The sequence below is a fragment of the Canis lupus genome, chromosome 4, assembly GCF_011100685.1.
Source record: "Canis lupus familiaris isolate Mischka breed German Shepherd chromosome 4, alternate assembly UU_Cfam_GSD_1.0, whole genome shotgun sequence".
Lineage (NCBI taxonomy): Eukaryota > Metazoa > Chordata > Mammalia > Carnivora > Canidae > Canis > Canis lupus.
In genome coordinates, this window is record NC_049225.1 from 26,874,219 (window position 1) to 26,888,795 (window position 14,577).

Consider the following 14,577-nt stretch of genomic DNA (forward strand, 5'->3'; position numbering starts at 1 on the left):
AGATCAGTGACTGACCAACTGGCTCAATAAATGTTCTTTGTGAAAACCCTAACTCTTCAAACTCACTAATCTACTTTTAAGTCCACCAAGCTAAGCACAATTTAAAAGTCCAAAAGTCTAAGAAGAATCACTGTGTTGATATGATGGCTGTTTACATTTGTGAAGCCATTAGAGTGTTAGGCATTTTACCACCATTGGGCCCTAAAATCTCTGGAACGTTATTTACTTGTTGAGACCTATTGGAATTGGTACACCTGACAGGAAGATTAACTCTTCTTCAGCAGCCTTGGGATGCACTTCAACAAATCTGGGGTGGACTGCTGGCTGGATATCACAGAATCTGTGAATCTAAGCTCATGGGGAGTTTCTAATGTGTGCAGTTTCTCTGGCTGGTTGATTTGGTGGGGAGGGGTCCGCGTTGACATTCTTCAGGCTATTGGAGAGTTCATGAGTTCTCACCCTCAGAATTGGTAATCATATTTGCTGTGCATTTACTACTTCTAAAGAGAGTTTGAAGCCTTGTACAGTCCACTTGGGTAAGAGGGTGGAACATCACACAGGTCCATGCTCCCAGCAGCATTGGCCTAGGAGGACAGTTCGACAGTGTTAACCACAAATGTTTAGTGACTAGCTATAATGCAGTCACTTTGATTTCATATCAATCTATACATTTCAAAGTGCTTCTGTATCTGTTAATGTCACTGATCTCAGAAGAGTGCTATGAAGTAGACATGATCAAGGTTTCTGAAATTGTTTTTAAGAATTTTTTTCTGATTATGAAGATAGTACATATTCATTATAGAAATTTTGGGAAATACTAAAAATCACAAGAAGGAAATAAAGACTGCCCATAAATCCACACCTGCCAGAAATAGCCACGTAAACCATTTTTGGTATATATCCAACCCCATATGTACTCCTTTTGTGTGTATATACATATATCTGTGTATTATATATATATATATATATATACATATTTTAAGATTTTTATTTATTCATGAGAGACACAGAGAGAGTGAGAGAGAGGCAGAGACAGAGGCAGAGGGAGAAGCAGGCTCCATGCAGGGAGCCCGACGTGGGACTCCATCCCAGGACCCCAGGATCAGGCCCTGGGCTGAAGGCGGCGCTAAACCGCTGAGCCACTGGGGCTGCCCCTGTAGATTATATTTTTAAGGTTGGGATCATTCTATAAAGATAGTATCTTATTTTAGGCCTTTTACTTATAAACATTTACCCATGTTATAAGTAGTCCTTGAAAACCCAATGTTTAATGACCTCATCATATTCTGTTATAAAGGATGTATGCATCATACTGTTGTTGAGTAACTAGATTATTTTCCGTTGTTCCCTATTCTACTCAGCACCATGAAGAACGCCCCAGGAAATACATCTTTTTTTTTTTCTTTTTTCTTTTAAACACACCTCTGATTATATCCTTAAGATAAACTGTTAGAAATGAAATGGCTAGGAAATTTCTATCCACTTTTTGAATGTTATTATACAAAATGTCAAATTGAAAGGCAGATATTTTAAAAGATTTTTTATTTATTTGTGAGAGAAGGAGAGAGCATGAGCAGGGGGCAGAGGGCAAGGGAGAGGGCTTGATCCCAGGACCCTAAATCATGACCTGAGCCTAAGGCAGACACTTAACTGACTGAGCCACGCAAGCACCCTAAAAGGCAGATGTTTTGTCTTCATTTTATAGTTGGGCAGACTTAAGAACAGAATTGCATGGATTTGCCTAAGGATGAATAGCAAGTCCATGGAGGAAGCAGGTGCCTCTGTGGTGTCATCTGCTTGTTGGCACCTCTCACTTTCTGGGGGTGAGAATAGCACTCCCTGCAAGGATGAGCCTTCTTTTACAGGGTGGTGATTGTGGGCTGTCTTTATAGCCCTTTGTTAGGTGTGGTTTGTGGTCCAGATGCCACTCTGAAGCCTGTGAACTGGAGATTAAATTAATCTTTATCCCACTTCATGTCAATGAGCCTTAGGGCTTCCTGGGCTCCCCCTCTCTGCCGCTCACTCTTCCATCCAGCACTAGCTCAGAATGGTGACCAGGCCATCTGCCTGTTTGTCCTCCTTTTAAACTCACACATTTTGGGAGAAGGCCTGTCAAGTTCCAGGCTTCGTTTGTGTTGGATGCAGAGGGTATGACGAAGATGTGTTAAGTCCCAGTCCCAAAGCTCAGCTGGGGTTGAAACCCAAAAGGCAATCAGATAATCGATGAAGCATGGTGAAGACATGGCTGTGGGCCTGCAGAAGAAGCAAAGCTTTATTTGGTGGATTTCATATGAATATTCCTGGGGGATGATGGAACTCACTCTGCAGCCATGATGGTTCTTTTGGTCTCCTGTTCAGGGTATTGGTTTTGTTCAAACCTGTCCCCCCAAAGTCTCCTCACTTTCCCTCCTTTTGTCTGTTGTCTACTTTGACTTGCTTCCCATTGTTTTTGTATATAGCTAGCATCCAGTGAGTAGCTGATAGAGTGGCCCAACTCCTGGGCCTCTGTATGCCCGTATTTGTGTCCCATTTCAGTGCTCATAAATTCCTGAGAAGTTGCACCAGTCCCAAAATCTCATTTCCCTTATTTGTATAATAAAAGAAAATAAATAGATATGAAAAACAATAGCTAATGTTTTTTTGAGCCCCCATTACGTGCTATCCACTGTTGTGGGGGCTTTACACATAGTAACTCATTTAAGCTCACACACCTTTGTAGGGTAACAGTGACTAGTAGCCCCATCCTTAGGGAAAGGGGGGGGTCCATCTTTTAGGGTCCAAGCCCACATAGTTGGTTGGTGGGCCAGGAAGTAGGTTGACTTGAGAGCTCGTTCTCTAATACTGTAGTCCATATTTTTAGGACCCTTTCTTCTTGCATCCATCTCCTCTCCTTACACTGTATCTGACACAGGAGTTTAATGCCATCAATTTGGAAGAGCACAAACTTTCTTGAGGGTAGAAAGTTACTGTCTCCCAAACACATGAATGCCCACGACCTTGGCTATGCCCCTGTGGGACTCTGAAATATCCCAGAGCCAGGGAAAGGTGAGGTTGAGAGAGACCAGAGAGGAAAAGCTGCTTTTCATACCATCCGTTCGCTTGTTCACTGACCAGCTTCTGGAGCATTAGCTATCTGAAGGGCAGGAGACTATATGATGGACCAAAACAGATGTGGCTTCTGCTCTTGGAAAACTTGTGACCCAGAAAGTGGGTAAATAAGTCACAAAGCTGGTGGGACTGTGGGGTGAGAAAGCAGTAAGAGTGAAAATGTCTCCAGGCTGAAATACCAGCTCTTTTCAGACTTAAAGGGAACTGTTGGTTCTGGTGCAAGGACTGTCTTTTTTTCCCTAATGGACAGTTCATGTTCCTGGGTCTCTTGCAAGTCCGGAATAGGAGTAGAACTCTCGCTGTCCAGAGCATTTCCTTTGGGGCTGCATTTGTTGTTGTCATAGCACCTGGCTTACAAAAATATGCTTCGTCATAATGGAGGGAGAAGATGGAGGAAAATAAAGCCAGGTTTTTGATCAGTTGTAGATTTTTTTTTCTTCCTATTGAGATCTATAGTGAGCCAAAATGCCTGAGGCTTGAATTGATTTGAATGAAAAAATATAGATACATATAGATGCATGCTTGAACAATGTCACGCTTCCAGTGTGTCTCTAGTTCCTCTGTAAGTCCCCAATCTAGGGGGTTCTTCTGTAGCTTGATTCCAGCAAGAACAGGCACTGCTTCAGTGTTCATTTCAGTGGCATTGACAATACTGACAATATAATTGACCTAAAAAGTTCTGGATTTCCTGTTAATGCACTTTAGAAATGTACATCAACTACCAAAAAAAAAAAAAATCATTTCTATCTACATTTCACTTGATTTCCATTTTCAAGAGAGAGGCTTCATCATTATTATTCTATTTGAATAGCACTGATATCTTGAAGGATGGAAGGAGATTTCTATTGTATGCGGGAGTACTTTATTTCGATATTTTCTTTGTCTGATTATACATGATAAACACACATTAGTGACATTTCGTGCATGTTTGGAAGATAAATGGGGATATCTCTTTAAACCATTCCTGACACTTGCTAACCTGTGAGCTTAATGGCATTTTCTCTTTGATTCAATAATTTGTCTGTCAAAAAAAAGCTGGGCTGACATTCTCCTTGTTGTGGGATTGAAATGGAAAGAAATCTCTTTGCTCGAAGATAATTTTTTTTTTTAAATTGAGGGGAACATTTTAGGAGAAAAATGTTTTTGAAATTATTTGGGTTTTTGGTGGTGGAGGTGGGGGGCACGGATTGGGAGGGTGGTGCTGATGAATGCTAGAGCCCTGGCATAATGTGTATGGTGAGTGATAAAGGGGAGATGATTACCTCGGTCTGAAAGTCCTCTTGAAATAATTAGGGAACATGTGAATTCTTGCAAATGAAGATGGCTTCTACTGGTGTGTCTTGTGGGAGGCTGTCAGCCTTCCTTCTGTGGAGGTTGTTGGATTGGGGTGTGGATCTGTGCACGCAGGGATGGCTCTGACTCAGTATGCCTACCTCGGTTCCCTCCAGCCTCGTTCTGGATGAAGGGGGAGGGAGAATGCTGGTTGTGCATCATTCTGGAGAGGCTTTAAATTCAAATGGTTGTTTTTCCTTTGCTTAGACGTTTTGGAAAAGCCCTGTTCAGGGACTCTGGTGAAAATCAATCCTAGAGGTGAACATAGAGTCGGGAGGCAGATGGTGGGCTTGGAGGGGTAAGCTTGGAGCTCCTGAGGTAGCCCTTTGCATTTGTGATAAAGATGGCCAAGCATGTTGGGCAATAGGTGCCATTTCAGAGCATGTGACCCACAATGTACCAGTGACCATGGCTCCTTAGATGCCTCCCAGCCCTGCAGTGAAGGGCTTTTGGGAAGTCTGATTTATATAAAGATGGTGACAGTAAGCAGGGGGTTGTGGCTTGGAGCGAGATGGGAGAGAATGCTTGGTGTTCGAAGTCTGCTTGTCTCTCTACCCCCCTCCAACCCTGGGGGGGGGGTGGTCTTCAGGTGTGCTATTAGAGAACTCTGACTTCTTAAGCTCTCTCATATTGATTCATTCAACATATTTTATTGAATGCCTCTTGTGTACCACTCATGGTTGTAGGCATTGGGGATGTATCTCAAGTCCTACAACTTGTCAGTAATGACATAGAACTCGGGAATAGAACTCGAGTCTCTTGACTCCTGATCTGGTGCTCAGCACACCCCACTGCCTCCCTGGAGATGCTGCCTTCCACAGAAGCCTAAGGGTCTGAAATTCTTTCCCATTATTTGGTGGTTTCCAGTCTCTGTATGTGGGCCATAGCTTCCCTGACCTTGGAACCTGGCTCGGTCATGCTGGGTTTCCCTTGCAAAACAAAGTAAACGCAAACATAAATGAAAATGTTAACCATCACTCATGTTTTGCCAGCCTGGACTTCTCATCAGAAAGTAGGGACATCTTAAGACCTTTGTATATCCTGAGCACTTTTATTTTAGAGACCTCATCATACAACATATGAAATGCAGTAAAATGACTTCCTCCATCTCATGTTACGTGATCGATGAAGTTTCAATGTGAAATTTTCAGAAGGACTCTAAAAGTCAATTTTACAGTTTTGAGGCTTAAGAGTAAATACGTTTTCTTGTGATAACCTTTGTTGTACTTATTTATGTTTAACTGTGGAGGAGCTTGACTTGATTTGCCCTTGACCTACCAATGAACATAATATTTCTATTGAAATTTATTTGAACCTTTATTAATCTCAGTTCTACAATTTTTACTTTACTTGTTGCAATGAGCTTTTTTGTTAGATCTCGAACATCTTGTTGACCATCCAGACATTTAAAAGAGGGCCCTTGATACTATTGCCCATAGCTCCTCGTGGATGAGTGACACAGAGAACAGACCTCCTTGCCCTCATGCACCGAAAACCAAATCCTAGTCTTTAGCATTGGATACTTCTCAGGGGACTCCATATGGGCCAGTCTTATTTGCAGGCCTGCAAGCCTCTTCTTAGCCCCATCCAGGGACTGGCCTGGGTCTTATAGAGGTGACCCTGTGGACTCAAGGAGAGGTCCTGTTTTCCCCTGCTATAGTGTCTGAGTCAGCTCGGGCTGCCACAGCATACCACAGATGGGGGGATTCAACAACAGACCTTTATTTTCTCCCATTTCTGGAGGCTGAAAAGTCTGAGATCAAGGTGCTGGCTTCAGTTCCTGGTGAAAGCTCTCTTCTTGACATGCAGGCAGCCTCCTTCTCACTTTGTCCTCAGAACTCTGGTCTCTCTACTCCCATCATGAAGGTCCCACCCTCATGACCTCATCTGACCCTCATTACCTCCCAAAAGCATCATCTTCAAATATTTGGTTGGGGCTTCAACATATAAATTTTGGGAGGACACAAACATTCCTTTCATAGCGTTCGTTGTGGTGGGAAAGCATGGCCCTCAGAATCTATGGCCATGAGCTTCAAATCCCAGTGCTATCACTTTTTCTCAGTGTGACTTAAGACATGAGTTGGTTATATTCTCCGAGCCTCAGTTTCTGCTTCTGTAAAATGGGGATAATGATCCATTTGCTGAGTTGTTATTTGTATTAGCAATAATATTTGTAAAGGGCCTAGCACCCAGTAGGTAGTTCTATCCTTGCCCCACTTATCTGAAGGCATCTTTAATTCAATGAATAGAACTGCTCATTTTTTAATAACAGTTAGCTGTGTGTGAGATTGAGCAGAGGCAGAGGACAGGGAGACAGAGCCCAGGAGCAGGGCAGAGGAGGGAGACAGGTAATCTCTAGCACTAAGGCAAGACCGAGCTTCTGCTGTAAGAGGAGTTCATTTCTACATTTCTGGAAAGTCTCAGGCTTGTGGGAACCCCTCTGGTTGTACAAGAGGGCAGAGGGTAGATTGATAAGGTTCTTCAGGGCTCAGGCCTGGAAAGGACACACAATTTGGGGTTGAAGGATCCAAATGGGGGAAGACTGAGCTGGGGTTTTTAACCCTCTTCTGGTAAAAAGCTTACTAAACCCAAGCTTAGGGGCCACCTGGGTGGCTCAGCGGTTGAGCACCTGCCTTTGGCTCAGGGCGTCATCCTGGCATTCTGGGATGGAGTCCTGCGGGGAGCCTTCTTCTCCCTCTGCCTATGTCTCTGCCTCTCTCTGTGTGTCTCTCATGAATAAATAAATAAAAATAAATAAACAAACCCCAGCTTAGTCTTTTGGGTTTGGAGGCCTCACTTTTGCCATTTCCAGAATAGGAAATAGAAACTGAAAGGACAGAGTTTTTATAAACGAAGGAAAGTTTTGAGCCTAGGTGGGGGTGGGGAGTGGGGGTTTGGTATTTATGTGCAAATGGCTCTGGACTTTGCAGAGTGCTGGTATCTGGGGAAGGAAGCAGTGACCAGCATTTAGAGGGCAAGCAGAACAGGGAGTGCCACCCCTGGCTGAGAGGATGGATGGGCAGCAAGATGACAGTAGTCTGTTCCCAGGCATCCCACAATTGGAGGGGATTGGCAGGTGGAAAATCGGAGGAAGCTGATAATCCCCCAAACCCTTCCTCTTGATTCCTGGCTGCCAGCAGCAGATTAACCTTCTTGATTGACTCCAGTCAAGCCTGGCTCATGGTGGGAAGAAAGCCCCTCCTTCCCTCCCTCCCTCGAATGCCCAGTGTGTGTTAGGCATTATCCTAAATACTTGTATTACATCCGTGGGCAAAACTGACAAACATTCTCATGGACCTTATAATGTTCATTAAACAGGTCAACATGATATAGAAATAAATGATATATGGTAGGTTGGAAGGCCATACATGCTGTGGGGAAAGAAAGAAAAAGAGAGCAGGTAATAACGTAAGTAGTCCTAGCTGGAGGTTGGCAAAGCGGGTTGCATTAGTGGACGTGGTGGTCAGTGGAGGCTTGATTAGGATGCTAAGCAAGTTGAGGAAGTGAACTGAAGGAGGAAAGGGCTGTCAAAATGAGCTTTCTGTCTCTGAGCTCACAATGACTGGTAGGGAGAGGAAAAATTCCTGGAATAAAATTTCTCCTTAAATGGAAGCAGCATGGTTAAGGAAGAGGAGGAATGGCCATGCCTGCCTACCTACCTGCCTGCCCTTGATCATCTACGCTGCTCATGGCACTCCCAGGTAGTGCTTGGTATCAACTGGAGGTTGGGAGGTGGGGTGTAAAGCCAGCATTCTGTAGCATGGTTGGGATTGATGGGTTCCAATGGCTCAAAACGTCTGTTGGATAGGATACATGTCTGGATGAGTGAATGAGCGACTGAGTGAGTAAACTTATGAATTCACAAATCAATGAAAAATGAGTAAAGACTAAAACTCGTCTCTAGTAGGAATGGGTAATTCACAAGCTCACATCCTAAGTTACTAGTTGAATGTCTAGCCTCCGTGGTAATTATTTTGAGATATTTTGCTTTAAATACAGGACTCTGTAGCCCTAGGTAAATTTTCAAACAATACAATGAGAAATGATCGAACTTTTAAACATGTGTTTGGATATTATGGGATAGTCCAGGTGAGGTTTTCACATATACCTATAGTCAAGGTGGAGGGAAGTCTCAGAAGCACCCTGTCACTTCCCCTGGTATTTAAAGTAAGAGCAGATTTTGATAAACTTGTTCATTACTGTTCCTGTCAGCAACTCCTCTTAGTTTTTAATGGTGGTCAAGAGGTGGAGGCTGAAGATTGGATATCTGGTAGATCTGCTGGTCTACTGGTTAGCAAACTTTGCCCACTATCAGAAGGTCCTGGGGAAACACAGACAGACAGACTCTGTCCACACTCCAGATCTGTTGTTGTAGTTCCGGCTTTGATCCCCAGCATCTGTATTGTTAAATCCCTTCTCAATGATTTTGTTGCAAATGGTGGAGGGATTTAAGAATCACTGTACCAAAGTCAACTTTGACGGCAGAAATTATGGTCTCTTCTTTTAAGGTATTTGTTTTATTAGTGTCGACTTTCATACTAGAAAAGCAGTAAATCTTTATTGCTAGAAGCCAAACAAACCAGATTCATCCCCTTCCACCAAGGTAGCATTCTAGTCTTCTCTCTATTATTCTGTACAATTTTCCCGTGAATATGGGACTACTGAATAAATATTACTGTACCATTTGCTTTCTTTTTAGAATACATTATCCAGATTTCTCAATACTTTTAAAGCTATAGGATATTCCAGAGAATAGAAGTGACTGAGGATTTCCAACTTGCTGAAACCCCTTGCTTTCTTCAGCCCTTTCCACATAGAAAAGTGTTGATAAACCTTTATTCCCTGAATAACTAAGAGGATAGAGCTGTCTTGTACCATCCACCCGTGTCCCCCTTGCTCCTGGTCTTAGGACAGAGAAGTCCTTGTTCAAACTCTCACTGCCCCCCAGAGGAGGGCTGGTGTTAAAATAAGGTGACTCAGTTCTCCTTAGGGAAGGTTCTGGGCCATGGCCAGAACCTCTCCAATGCAGGGGTTCGGGTCGTTTTGACAAGGAGCTGTCATTTCACAAAGTGAAGGAGAATAAATCAGCCAGTCTGAGGTGGGGATAGCACAGCATCAGCCTCCACTGCCTTCGAGGAGTTTATAAACCATTTAAGGAGACAGAACTTTCTCTTCCTGGAGAGTTAACACAATAACACAGGGAAGTATCTGGTGAGGATCATGAAAGACCAGAGAGCCCTCGTGCTCCCTTTGGACTGAAGTCATCAGTGAAAACTCCTCAGAGGAGTGAATTTGGATGGAGTTCAGAAGGAGAGTCTGAATTAGCTGCACGGAGAGAAGGCCCTTGGATTGCTCCACCTGGCACATGGAGAGAGCTGCTGTGCCTCTGTTCCACCATAGTAAGCCCAACTGGCTGGTATGTGGGGCTCTTGGAAGCTAGGTGGTTAAGGAACCAAATAAAGTAATCATTCCCTGGGCCCTCCAAGAGGAGAAGCAACAGCAACAAAACCTCAGCCCTCAGCCGAGCCAAGCTCCAAGAGCCCCTTTCACAGACACATAAATATTTAATAATCATCTGTCTACAACCAATCTAGGGGAAAAAAATCTTTAAATAGACTGCTCGAAAGGCCAAAACCGGAATTTTAATTGAGGTACTTTGAATTACTCCCATTAGTCAGTCGCTCTGACTTTTTCTTAGTGAGGGGTGGATTGTTTTTGAAAGGGGGATCAGAATTATTAGCAGCCCTTAAAACACACACACACACACACACACACACACACACACACACACACGAGTGCTGTTCCTACTAAATAATAAACCAGGCTTCCTTTTTTAAAAGATGTGGCATTTTCAGAACACAAAGCAGGAGGGCAAAGTACAAGGAGCCCTACACATTAGAGATGCAATTTGAGGAGTTAAGGGCATTGGGATGCCTTGCTAAGCATTTTGTTGCCAAATCACCTCTGTGATGCTCCCTCGTCCCGAGAAAGTTTGCAGGATGGAGGAGGCGTGCTTGTGTGTGTGTGTGTGTGTGTGTGTGTGTGTGTATTTATATATTTATTTTCCCTTTCTCTGCCCCCTGGGCCTATAGTCTCCTGCAGCTGAGGTAACAATCCTCTTGGAGGTACCCCTTGTATCTCACGCTAGCCAATTTCAACAGTCTAAAGTGCTCAAATTGAGCCATTTTGTTCTCTGTAAAATAAACCCCAGACCATTATGCGTGGTTTCTCATTCACCCGCCTCCTTGTCTCCCTTCCCCTGGCCCCTCTCTGCCCACCCTCCCCTCCTTTCCCATTCTCTCCTTTGGCTCTGCCGCCCGCCTGTGAGTGGGAGGGGGAGCAGACGTCCTTTAGGAGAACAGTGTTTTCAGTCCAGCCATGTCAACTCCACTCTGGCACAATTTGCTTTGAGATCTGTGTCATGGAGCGGGGCCGCAGGGTCACCCCCCACCATAATTGATCTTGCTTATTCATCTGCTTCCCCCCGTATCTCCCTTTCCCCACACTGGCCTTTGTTTGGATAAATTGTTTGAAGATTTACTGTGGTGCTGAAAGCCGCCTGCCCCACTGTCCCCACCACCTCGTCCAGGGTGAGACCCTGGAGTGGCACTTAGGGAAGAAAGTTCTCCTGCCCACCCCCCTCCCACCCCCCCGCCCCAACACGGAGGACATCTCCCAGTGTCACATGTGAGGCAATTTCCAGACTAATTTACTATGGAATCACTTTGCACGGCCCCTGGTGCACTGGTATGAGAAATGTTAATTGGTGTGTGAGCCTGAGATGCAGTTGGGAAGGATTTATTGTTGTAAGCAAAGGAGGGAAAGGAGAGCCGCGTCCATCTTTGTGACGGCTCCGAGTCCACACTTACTCGCTCCAGATTATTTTTAAAACCAGTGGTAATGATGGATCTGAATCCAGTAATTTATTCGATTTTGGGTCATTAACCCTTGTTCTGCTTATGGCAGCAAATGACTTCATCGTCAGAGATGATGAGTGTTCCAAACTGTGGGGATACTTGGCTCTCTCGAGCTCTCATCGGAAATTCAATTTTAAGCAAGTGTCAGGCATTAGGATCCTCTCTGCTTATAGGTTTCTGCAGCATTGCCTCTAGGATTTGAAGATGTAGAGAGGGTGGTGGTGGCGGGGGCAGGGGGGGGTACAGAAGAGAGCCCCCGGAAAACTTCTATTGCCAAAGAGTTTGTGTTGGGGTGGCTAATGTCCTGAAAAGGCTGCACAATAGACTCTGTCAAAATGGGTCTTTAGGAGTGGGGAATGGATCGCAGTTTGGAAACAGGGGGGAAGAGGAAAGAAAGGAGCGAGCCTTCATCCACTGATCCTGCCTGTAGCCTGAATGAAATAGCTTGAAATCATTGTTTTGATTCCCATTGACTGAAGGCTGGAGGGGCTTTACTGGTTAAGCTTTTAAAGCCGCAGCCTTTTAAACACTTTTTTCCCGCCCCCTTTTTGCCTGGTGCTCCCTTTCTCCAGTTGACCTTGAAACACATTAACTCATCTTTGAAAAGAAACTCAGCAAAACACCTTTTGCCTTCCAATCTGGGCTGCCTTCTGTCTCTGAGTGTCTGCTACGCCGGTGGCGGTGCCCGGCGTCCCTGCCTGCGGCCCGGGCCCGGAGCTGTCAGTGCGGCGGCCTCCTGGCAGGGCAGGTGAGCGAACCCTCCTGCGGCTCCCCCATCGCGTCCCTCGTCCCTTGGCCGCATCAGACAAGCTGACCCACCGCGTTCGGGGTCAAGAAACTCCTTTCCTGCCTTGGAAGGTGCAGCCGGTGCTTGAGCAGCGCCGGGAGCTCGCCCAGAGCGGGCCGCCCTGACGCTGTATGGGTGCGAGCCCCGGCCTTCCCCTCGGTGCAGTCACACGAAGTACCTTTCAGGGCTGAAATTTCCAGTTGAAGTCATTTGGGGGGGATGGTGGTGGTGAGAATATACAGATTTGTAGAAACGCAAAGGGAAGAGATTTAGTGATCGTTTAGCCAATTCGCCTATTTTTGTGGATGCGGAGCCTCTGACCCAGACATGTCAAGGGCTTTGTCCAAGATCGCACAGACTGCAGGGAACAGAAGTGGTCTCAGGAGCCAGGTGTTCTGAGCAGTAGCATCCCCGGGGCATGGGGACAGGTTGCCCAAGGTGTGGGAGGTAAGGGGCAGCGCCGTCTGGAAAGAACCTACAGCTGGTAACCAAGCCCCTGGCTCTGACTTTACTCCCATGGTGACCTAAGGGTTTCAAGCGGTGTCAGGGGTCGGATACCCGCCCCTTGCTGTGGGCGACGTGCCCACCGGCCCCTGAGCCGCCTCCTTGGTGCACCACTGCTCCTGACCTCCCCATCTGGAGCTCCCCCACTCCACCAGGATCCGGCCCCGTCTCACCAGCAAAGAACAAACCCTTCAGTTAAGTACTCCCTGCTTCTTTCGGAATGAAGCCTGGGAGATAGCCTTTTTGGCAAGCTCACCTGAATGCATGGTTGGTGCAGGAAAAAATGCAATGTCTTAAAAATCCAAAATGGGAGGGGATGGGGGGATAGGGGGAGGACAAGGACCCGAAAGAGCAGTGACGGGATCTGCAGCCCTCGGCCCCCGTCTGCCCGGCTCGGCCCGAGCTCCAGCCCATCCTGCGCGCTCTCCTGGGCGTGGGACCGGGACCCCTTAGCCTGGGCCCAGGGCAGATTCCCCCGGGTTGAAACCTCTCTGGATCACTAACCCCAAGTCTCTCTCAGATGATTAGAGCCCTCGGGGAAGGGCTTGGTGGTCTGAGGGCCTGCCCCTCTAGTGCGTGCGCGTCTGTGTGGTCCCCATGGCCAGACTGGCTGCTGCCCGGGCTTTCGGGCTCCTCGGCCACCCCCCGTATGTGTGTGTGTGTGTGTGTGTGTGTGCGCGCGGGGTGTGAATGTTCCAGCCTGACTCCAGCTGCCGAGTCATCAGTTCTTCTGACAGACGGCTGCCTCTTTGCAGAGCACCCCCCTTCCCCCCCCGGCCCCCCATTTCATCTTCTCCCTGTCAGAACTCACCCTTTGGCAGAAATCTTTTCCGAGAGCTAAATGTGAGCCTCAAAGAGATGCCGTCAAGGTATTTTTCATAATTTTCAAAAGTAATTTCCTTCCCTCCACCCGCCCCCCCAGCCGCCTTCTCTTCATTATAATTATGTCTTAGCAGCCACGAGTCAGCACTCGGCAGCCAGGGCCCCCTCCGGAGCAGCCCCCCCACCCCCCGTTGGGCTGGGCTGGGGACAGGTCCCTGGGAGGAGAAGGCTGGACGAGCCAAGTCCTCCTTTCCGTTGGCTTCGGGGACAACATAGTAGAATCATTTCCTGGGAAGAAGGAAAACTTAAAATGATTTCGTGTCCCGTTTGCTCTAGAAAAGGACCCTGAAGGCATTTCCCTACATGCTGGGTCCTTAATAGTATTTAGGGTACTCTTAATCCAGTTCATATGTGTGTTTAAGAATAGGTGACATCTGTTCCAGAACATTCTCTGCCATTGCTTAATTCTCCTGCTCCTTTCCCTTCCGTGCTTCCTCACTCCCTCAGATAGGAGTCAAGGAAAAAAAAAATCATCTTTTTTTTCCTGTGAATCTCATTTCTTCCTCCACCCGCCTCTGAATCCCTCTTGTGACTGGTTCTCAACAGGAGTCCATCTCCAGAAACAGGAAAGGGAGTAGCCTGTGTCTCTGGCCCTCTGCAGGGACTCCGGGATGGCCAGCCCCAGCTGAACTGAGATCCTGGGGGTAAATTATCCTCTCCTAGGGATCCTGGGACTTGACATTCAAAAATTCTATTCATTGAAAACAGACACTAGCCCCGAAAACCTGGTTTAGTAGATAAAATCTGTAACCACAAGAGGATAAATCTAGTTTGGCTTGTTTGTACTGGTCTAATTTAATATGATCTCCCTTGGAGTTTCCAGCGTCTAGATTTTCTAGATCATTAAATCCATTACTTTTCAGTGTTTGCTTTTTTTTTTTTTTTTTTTTTTTTTTTGAGGTTGGGGTAGGGAGTGGTTGTATTTTTTTAGTGGCATCCTGCACTAATCAGGAGAGCCTCGTCAGAGCCCATTTGGGGTCTGAAGTGATGAATTTCTGGGGCTCAGGGCTCTGAAGGAAGATTTCTACCTATTTAATTCAAGGACTC

At 46.1% G+C, this 14,577-nt stretch overlaps 1 protein-coding gene across 2 annotated transcripts in view; it reads left to right on the forward strand.

Annotated features, from left to right (window-relative positions):
- Positions 1-14,577, forward strand: part of LRMDA (leucine rich melanocyte differentiation associated) — a 1,014,859-nt gene that overhangs the window by 529,188 nt on the left and 471,094 nt on the right. The window lies entirely within an intron of this gene.